This window comes from Cucurbita pepo, unplaced genomic scaffold (assembly GCF_057944985.1).
Source record: "Cucurbita pepo subsp. pepo isolate OVF unplaced genomic scaffold, ASM5794498v1 scafford_80, whole genome shotgun sequence".
NCBI lineage: Eukaryota > Viridiplantae > Streptophyta > Magnoliopsida > Cucurbitales > Cucurbitaceae > Cucurbita > Cucurbita pepo.
Window position 1 is genome coordinate 25406 of NW_028257983.1, and position 7835 is coordinate 33240.

At 37.7% G+C, this 7835-nt stretch overlaps 1 pseudogene; it reads left to right on the plus strand.

Moving 5' to 3' along the window:
• Positions 1-6975: 6975 nt before the first annotated feature.
• On the plus strand, positions 6976-7508 carry LOC147782755 (14 kDa proline-rich protein DC2.15 pseudogene; annotated as a pseudogene).
• The last annotated feature ends 327 nt before the right edge of the window (positions 7509-7835 follow it).

Here is a 7835-nt window from a genome sequence, read left to right on the forward strand (position 1 = left end):
AAGGAGACTTGAAGGGTAATAGAAGGGTTAGGAATAATTCTTCTCCTATAGCCTTGTTGATAGAAATTACAACGATTATGAAAATAATCACCATTCATGACCCTCGGAAGTGGGCTTGAGAATCTATTAAAAGGAACTAAAATCAACCACAAAACTCAACAACTTATCTATTTAATCTCTCTTAGCCGAACCTTCCTCATTATAGTTGATTGTCTCAATTTTCTGTTTTTTGACAGCAGTAGCACTCTGTTTTAGTTTTGTTTAAATAGTTAAAATCTCCAACACCCATTTGAATGTTACCCAAAAACTCAATTTCCAGCGATAAAATTAATAAAAAAGATAGGTTCCCTGTGGAATCGATAATTTACTTATTACTTGGTACTTGAGATAGTGTATACTTGCACTTATTCTTGTGAACTTTACATCATTTTATTCTATACATCCACAAGCGATCAGCTATTCTTAGATATATTTATATTTTAAATCTCTCCTTTCTCTGGTAGAGTTGAAGCCTCAAGAAAAACAGCCCAATAAATAATTCATACTCGTAATTGTGCTCCATACATTAAACCTATGATAATTAGCCAAACTATCAAGTTTGAATAGTTCATGACACTATGGGGTTCCGCTGACTTCCAGACGTCGTTACAGATTAGCTTGATTAAAGGGTCCAGGCGAGCGCCCGGACGATTCACGCTCGCATGTGTTGGTCATGTGTAAAGGAAGTACTACACATCCAATTTGTTCAAGATTGGAGGTCACTCCTATATGAGTTAGAGCTCGATCCCAAGAGCATGTTGCATGTGTTTGCATCAGCATGACCCCTACAGTGGGTCACTTACTGAGTATTCTTTGAAATACTCAAGCCGTATGCCACATATCATTTTTCAAGTAAAGACAAAACGCCCATGTACGGACGACGACGACATCGGAAATAGATACTGTGGTACGTGCATAAGGTAGTTGCATGTTTAAATTCTTAGTCATAGGAGTATAGGACGCTTTTATTTTATTATTTAGATTATTCCATTTGTAATTGTTTTGTGTTAATTTTAAATTCCAACGTTATATTTTGAAACATGTAAGACCGACAATGTGTTCTAGTAGTTTGAAGTGTTCTGAATGTGTTTTAAATTTTCTGTTATTTATGATGAGTATCTAAGAGTTATATTCCGCATTTAAGAGATAAGCATGAGACTTGGTAGCGACTCTGAGTATGTAAAAATTTAGGATCGTTACATAAAACATTAACTTGAGACTAAAGAAGAAGCTAAACCTAAATGGGAACGAGTGAATAAAAAATAAAATACGAGGAATGCCAAACCGAATCAAATAAGTTAAATCAAAATTTGTTACCCATGCAGTATTAGAAAGCCATGACAAAGGGATGATCTTAGAGTCAAGGTCGAGGCCTAAGCCATCGAGGCTAGAAATAAGTCACTTAGGTTGAGGCCACCTTGGTCGAGTTGAGAAAATCTTGATGAATAGCTTTACTGCGTAAGCCTAGGTCGAGGCAAACACCTTCATCCAAGTCTATGATGAATCTCTCTACCTTCTTTGTCTTCATGTAGACCAATTTTGAGGCTAGGCTAAGCTCATTCGCCTCATGAATTCTTTGTATATTCCTATTGTTTTATACATGTGACCATGCTCAAGTAATACTCTTCTCATAATGTCGTGTGATTAAACCACCATTAGGACTGAGAAACACATTTGTGCATCATCCTACAACATGAACGATGCACAAGATACTTTATGGTCATCTAAACTCTTCAATAGATGAAATATCATCTCCATTATGAACCTATTCCTCCTTTCACTGACGTCATTCTGTTGAGGAGTGTATACTGCTGTCAATTTATGTTCAATTCCAGCCTCTTCACAAAAACTGTTAAATGTACTCCTTGCAATTATCTGATCTTATAGTCTGAATCAAGCATGCACTTTCATTCTCAACTCTGGCTTTGAATTTCAAAATACATCCGCAACTTCTGGCTTTTGCTTGAGCAAGAAGATCCAACACATTCTCATTAGATCATCAATAAAAACAATGTAATAAAGATTACCATTTAATGATGGTGTTCGTTGACGACCATAAAGATCAGTATGAACCAGCTGCAGTTTTTTCGAGGCTCTCCATGAATGTTTAGGAAAGGGTTGCCTATGTTGTTCCCCAAAATTACAAGCACGTTAAAGAGGAATGTAATCATTAATGTCGGCGAGTCTTTCTACCAACTTCTTTGACTGCATCTAAAGCAAATCTCGATGATGAAAGAGCCCAAGTCTTTTGTGCCAAATCTTAGTGGCACTAGCTATGGATATAAAGGTCATCTGATCTTTCTCCATCGGATTTAGAGCAAAGCTTTTTCCTTTCATTTTGACATTGAACAAGTCTTTGCACTACATCTCTAATCAATCACTCCTTATTCTCAAACAAGTAACTGTCCATGTTTTTCGAAACTTTTTTAGGGAATGACGAGGCATGATGATTTAGAATAGAATTTTGAAGAAACGGAGTGTATAAAGCAGTAAAAAAGTGCTTAAAATCGAAACCCTAATTCGGAAACCCCAAACCGAGACGTTTGAAACTCGTGCTAAAAAAACTTAGCAACCGTACATGTTTTTCAAAACTTTTGTGGGGAATTATTAGGCATGATGATTTAGAATAGAATGTTGAAGAAATGGAGTGTATAAAGCAGTAAAAAAGTGCTTCAAATCGAAACCCTAATTTGGAAAACCCAAATCGGGACGTTGAAACACGTGCTATAGAAACCGAGTAACTTTCCATGTTTTAAGAAACTTTTTTGGGGAAGGATTAGGCATGATGATTTAGAATAGAATGTTGAATAAAAAGAGTGTATAAAGCAGTAAAAAAGTGCTTAAAATCGAACCCTATTTCGGAAACTTCAAACTGGGACGTTTCAACACGTTCTAAAAAACCAATAAACTGTCCATGTTTTTCGAAACATTTGTGGGGAATCATTAGCCATGATGATGAAGAATAGAATGTCGAAGAAACGGAGTGTATAAAGCAATAAAAAAGGGCTTAAAATTGAAACCCTAATTCAGAAAACCCAAACCGGGTCGTTTGAAACACGTGCTAAAAAACCAAGTAACTGTTCATGTTTTTCGAAACTTTTGTAGGGAATGATGAGGCATGATGATTTAGAATAGAATTTTGAAGAAACGGAGTGTATAAAGCAATAAAAAGGTGTTTAAAATCGAAACCCTAATTCGGAAACCTCAAGCCAAGACGTTTGAAACACGTGCTAAAGAAACTGAGTAACTTTTCATGTTTTAAGAAACTTTTGTGAGGAATGATTAGGCATGATGATTTAGAATAGATTGTCGAAGAAACAGAGTGTATAAAGCAGTATAAAAAGTGCTTAAAATTGAACCCCTAATTCGGAAAACCCAAACCGGGACGTTTGAAACACGTGCTAAAATAACCGAGTAACTGTCCATGTTTTTTGAAACTTTTGTGGGAAATGATTAGGCATGATGATCAAGAATAGAATGTCGAAGAAACGGAGTGTATAAAGCAGTAAAAAAAGTGCTTAAAACTGAAACCCTAAACCTGGTCGTTTGAAACACGTGCTAAAAAAATCCGAGTAACTATCCATGTTTTAAGAAACTTTTTTGGGGAATGATTAGGCATGATGATTAAGAATAGAATGTCAAAGAAACGGAGTGTATAAAGCAGTAAAAAAGTGCTTAACATCGAAAAAAAATGTTTCGTTCCTCCTTCCAACTAACGTCTCTAGTTGATCAATACAGATATATGTGGACCAATTAACCCCGAGTCCTTCAGCAAAAATAGGTATTTCATTTCCTTTATCGATGATCACTCACGGATAACTTAGGCTTACTATCTGAAAGGAAAATCCAAGGCATTCGAGGTGTTAAAAAATTTCAAAGTAACGGTGGAAAAGGAAACTGGTAGACACATCAAAGCTGTACGATCCGATAGATGTGGCTAGTATACTTCGACGGCTGTCATGGAGTACTGCGAGGAGCAAGGCATAAGGTGATTTTTAACCGCACCGTACACCCCTCAATAAAATGGTGTGGCCGAGAGAAAGAACCGGGCCATTCTCGACATGGATATCTCAATGCTTAAGAGAAAAAGGATGTCGAAGGAATTTTGGGCAGAAGTCGTGCAATGCACCATCTACGTACAAAATCGATGTCCACATGCAAAGTTAGATGATCAAACACCACAAGAGGCTTGGAACGGACAAAAGCCTACAATTTCTCACCCTTAAAGTGTTCGGTAGTGTGGCTTATGCTCACGTACCGGACCAACGAAGAACGAAGCTCGAAGACAAAAGCAGAAGGTATATCTTTATTTGATATGATGGGAAGACAAAAGAATACAAGCTACTTGACCCGATTAGTAAGATGATGATAGTGAGTCACAATGTGCGAGTAAATGAAGCAAGCGAATGGGATTGGAACAATTCGACGGATGTCAACATTGAAGTAGGAGAATCATCAGTTGCTACACCAACAGACTCAGAAATTTTCAATGATGAAGATGAACCACGACAACCCAAAATGCGGAGTTTGCGAGTTTTGTATGACTCAACTAATGAGGTACACCTTGTATGTCTTATGGCAGATGCTGAAAATATCAGCTTTGAAGAGGCGGTGCGAGACACGAAGTGGCAAACCGATTCATCGCAACAACACATGGGAAGTGACAAAATTACCGGTAGGAAGTCAGCCCATAGGTGGGAAGTGGGTATTCAAGAAAAAGATGAATGCTCAAGGCGAGATTGAACGGTACAAGGCGCGACTTGTTGCGAAGGGATACAAGCAAAAGGCGGGAATCGACTATGACGAAGTGTTTGTTCCCGTCGCTAGAATGGAGACAATCTGATTGATCATTTCCCAAGCAGCCCAATTCAAATGGCCGATTTTTCAAATGGATGTCAAGTCAGCATTCGTGAATGGTGTGCTTAAAGAAGAAGTATACCTCAAACAACCTCCTGGGTATGTGAAAATTGGAGAAGAGAAGAAGGTACTAAAATTGAAGAAGGCGCTTTACGGGTTGAAACAAGCACCATGAGGATGGAATACTTCAAGGAGAACGGGTACAAGCAATGTCCCCACGAATATTCACATTATACAAAGAAGAGTGGAGGCGATGTGATACTTGTCGCTCTCTATGTCGATGACCTCATCTTCTCAGGCAACAATAATGAAATGATAGAAGAGTTCAAAAGCACAATGACGTGAGAATTTGAGATGACAGACTTGAGCTTATTAAAGTTTTTCCTCGGTTTGGAGGTTAAACAAGGAGAAACATGTATTTTTATATCACAGGAGAAATATGCAAAGGAAATTTTGAAGAAGTACAAGATGAAAAATTGCAACCCGGTATCTACACCAATGGAACCAGGTGCAAAGCTCTCAAAGTACGATGAAGGAGAACGAGTAGATGCAAATAGGTACAGAAGCCTGGTGGGAAGCCTTCGCAATCTTACATGCACAAGGCTAGATCTTTCATTAAGTGTTGGCATAATAAGCCGGTTCATGGAGGAGCCAATTTATTCACATTGAAAGGCGTTGAAGCGAGTTCTCGATACGTCCAAGGAACATTGTCACTTGGGGTATTCTACTGAAAAACAGAATATTACAAGTTAGTCGATTACTCTAACAGTGATTGGTGCGGAGACATAGACGATCGAAAAAGTACATCGGGTTATGTATTCTTCATGGGCAACACAGCATTTACTTGGCTTTCAAAGAAGCAACCGATCCTGACACTCTTGACGTGTGAAGCTGAGTATGTAGCAGCATCTTGATGTGTGTGTCACGCAAAAGCATCGAGGTGCAACCGCAATACAAGTTGACAACAAATCAGCAATTGAGTTTGCCAAGAACCTAGTAAACCGTGAAAGAAGCAAACACATTGACGTTCGATTAAATTTAATCTGAGATCATGTGAAGGAAGGAAACGTGAAATTGCTGCATGTGGCAAGTCAGGATGAAGTTGCGGACATCTTTACAAAACCGCTACCGAAAGTACTTTTTGACAAATACAAGAAGACGATTGGCATGGCAGACGACAAGAGCATTGAAGTTTATGTGGGGGAGTTTTGTTGGGAATAAACTTAAATGAAAAAAAAGTAGAGAAGGGTAGTTTTTTATTTTGTTAAAGTTAGTAAGACTTTTGAAATTTGAGTAAAAAGGCCAAAGAAAATATAAAGGGCCAAGAATCATTCCAGGAGAAAATGGGTGATCAGATAGCTAATTTTATATCTTAGAAACCCTATAAATTTATTCGTTTTTATTGTAAAATGCAAGAGGCAGAGAGCAAGAACAAGAGACAGAAGAAAGCAAAGTGTAAGTGTAATAGAAAATAGCTTTTTAATAATTTCTTTTGTCCCCTTGTCTCTCCCCTCTTGACACCTCCTTCACAGGTTCGTGAGAGTTATTTAAACAAGTTGATTTCAGAGCAAGCGTCTATTTTCTACAGGTTGGTATCAGAGCCATTGTTATTTTCAACACCCTTATAAAAAAAATGTTTCGTTACTCCTTCAAAATGACATGGAATCTCATAGTTATATTTAAAAAAAAAAAAAAACTATATTATATCTATAAAAATTATTTGTGCTAAAAATAATCTCTAGATTATCATCTATTGCCCACTTGTCTGTAGTGTTCTATCAAATATTATTTTCCAACAATAATTTGTTTTAAAAAGTATTTGATATCTTATTATCAAACATCACTTGGTCTATTTTGTAGGCCATTTGACATTTTTATAATATTTTTAAAAAAGACAAACTAATTAAAAACCCATCTCTCAAATCAATTCCTCAAAACTTAATAAAGTAACTGAAATAGTTAGGTGTTTCATATCCTACAATTTATAAGGAATTTTTGTTTTAAAATACAACAAATTCCCAAACCCCATTTATAAAAACCCTAACCCTTCTCATAATTCTTCACAAGCCATCCCACAAACCTACAAACCCTTCAATATCTCTCCACCAATGGCTTCCAAGCTCTCTTCACCCATTGCCCTGCTCCTCCTCCTCAACCTCCTCTTCTTCACTATGGTCAGCTCCACCTATGTCCCTTGCCCACCGCCGCCACCCAAGCCCCACAAGCCCACCCCGTCAAGGTAGCAACCATCACTCCCCAAGTGCCCCAGGGACACCCTCAAACTTGGCGTTTGCGCCGACTTGCTGGACGATCTAGTGCACGTAGTGATCGGCTCACCACCAAAATCCCCATGCTGCACCCTAATCCAAGGCCTTGTTGACCTGGAAGCTGCTGTGTGCCTTTGCACTGCGGTGAAGGCCAGAGCCTTGGGTCTCAAGATTGACCTCTCAGTTTCCCTCAGCTTGCTGTTGAACTACTGTGGAAAGAAGGTTCCGTCCGGCTTCCAATGCCCTGCTTGAAACCAAATCCTTTCATTTCCGTTTCTTGTTTCTTCTTCAATTTTTCATTTCAATGTCGTGTTTAAATAATCGGTTTGGTCGTACGTCGTGTTATGATGGGTTTGGAAATCATCTCAGAATTCCACCATCTTTTTATAGTTTCATTACAATGCAATGTAACATAACGGTACGTAGTTTTTTTTTCAAATGAACAACGTTGTTCGTCTATTCTTGTGTCTTATTACAAATTTGACGATGCATATGTTTGAAACCTCAAATCTTGTTTCACCTGTGTCACTTGCATGAAATCATAATAAACCCTTAACTTCAAAATTTTCATGACGAAAAATTAAAGAGGGTAATATTAACACTCAAGTTTTAAATGACAATGTTGATGAAAAATGTAGAGACCTCAATTTATTGAAAATATGGATGTTAGTG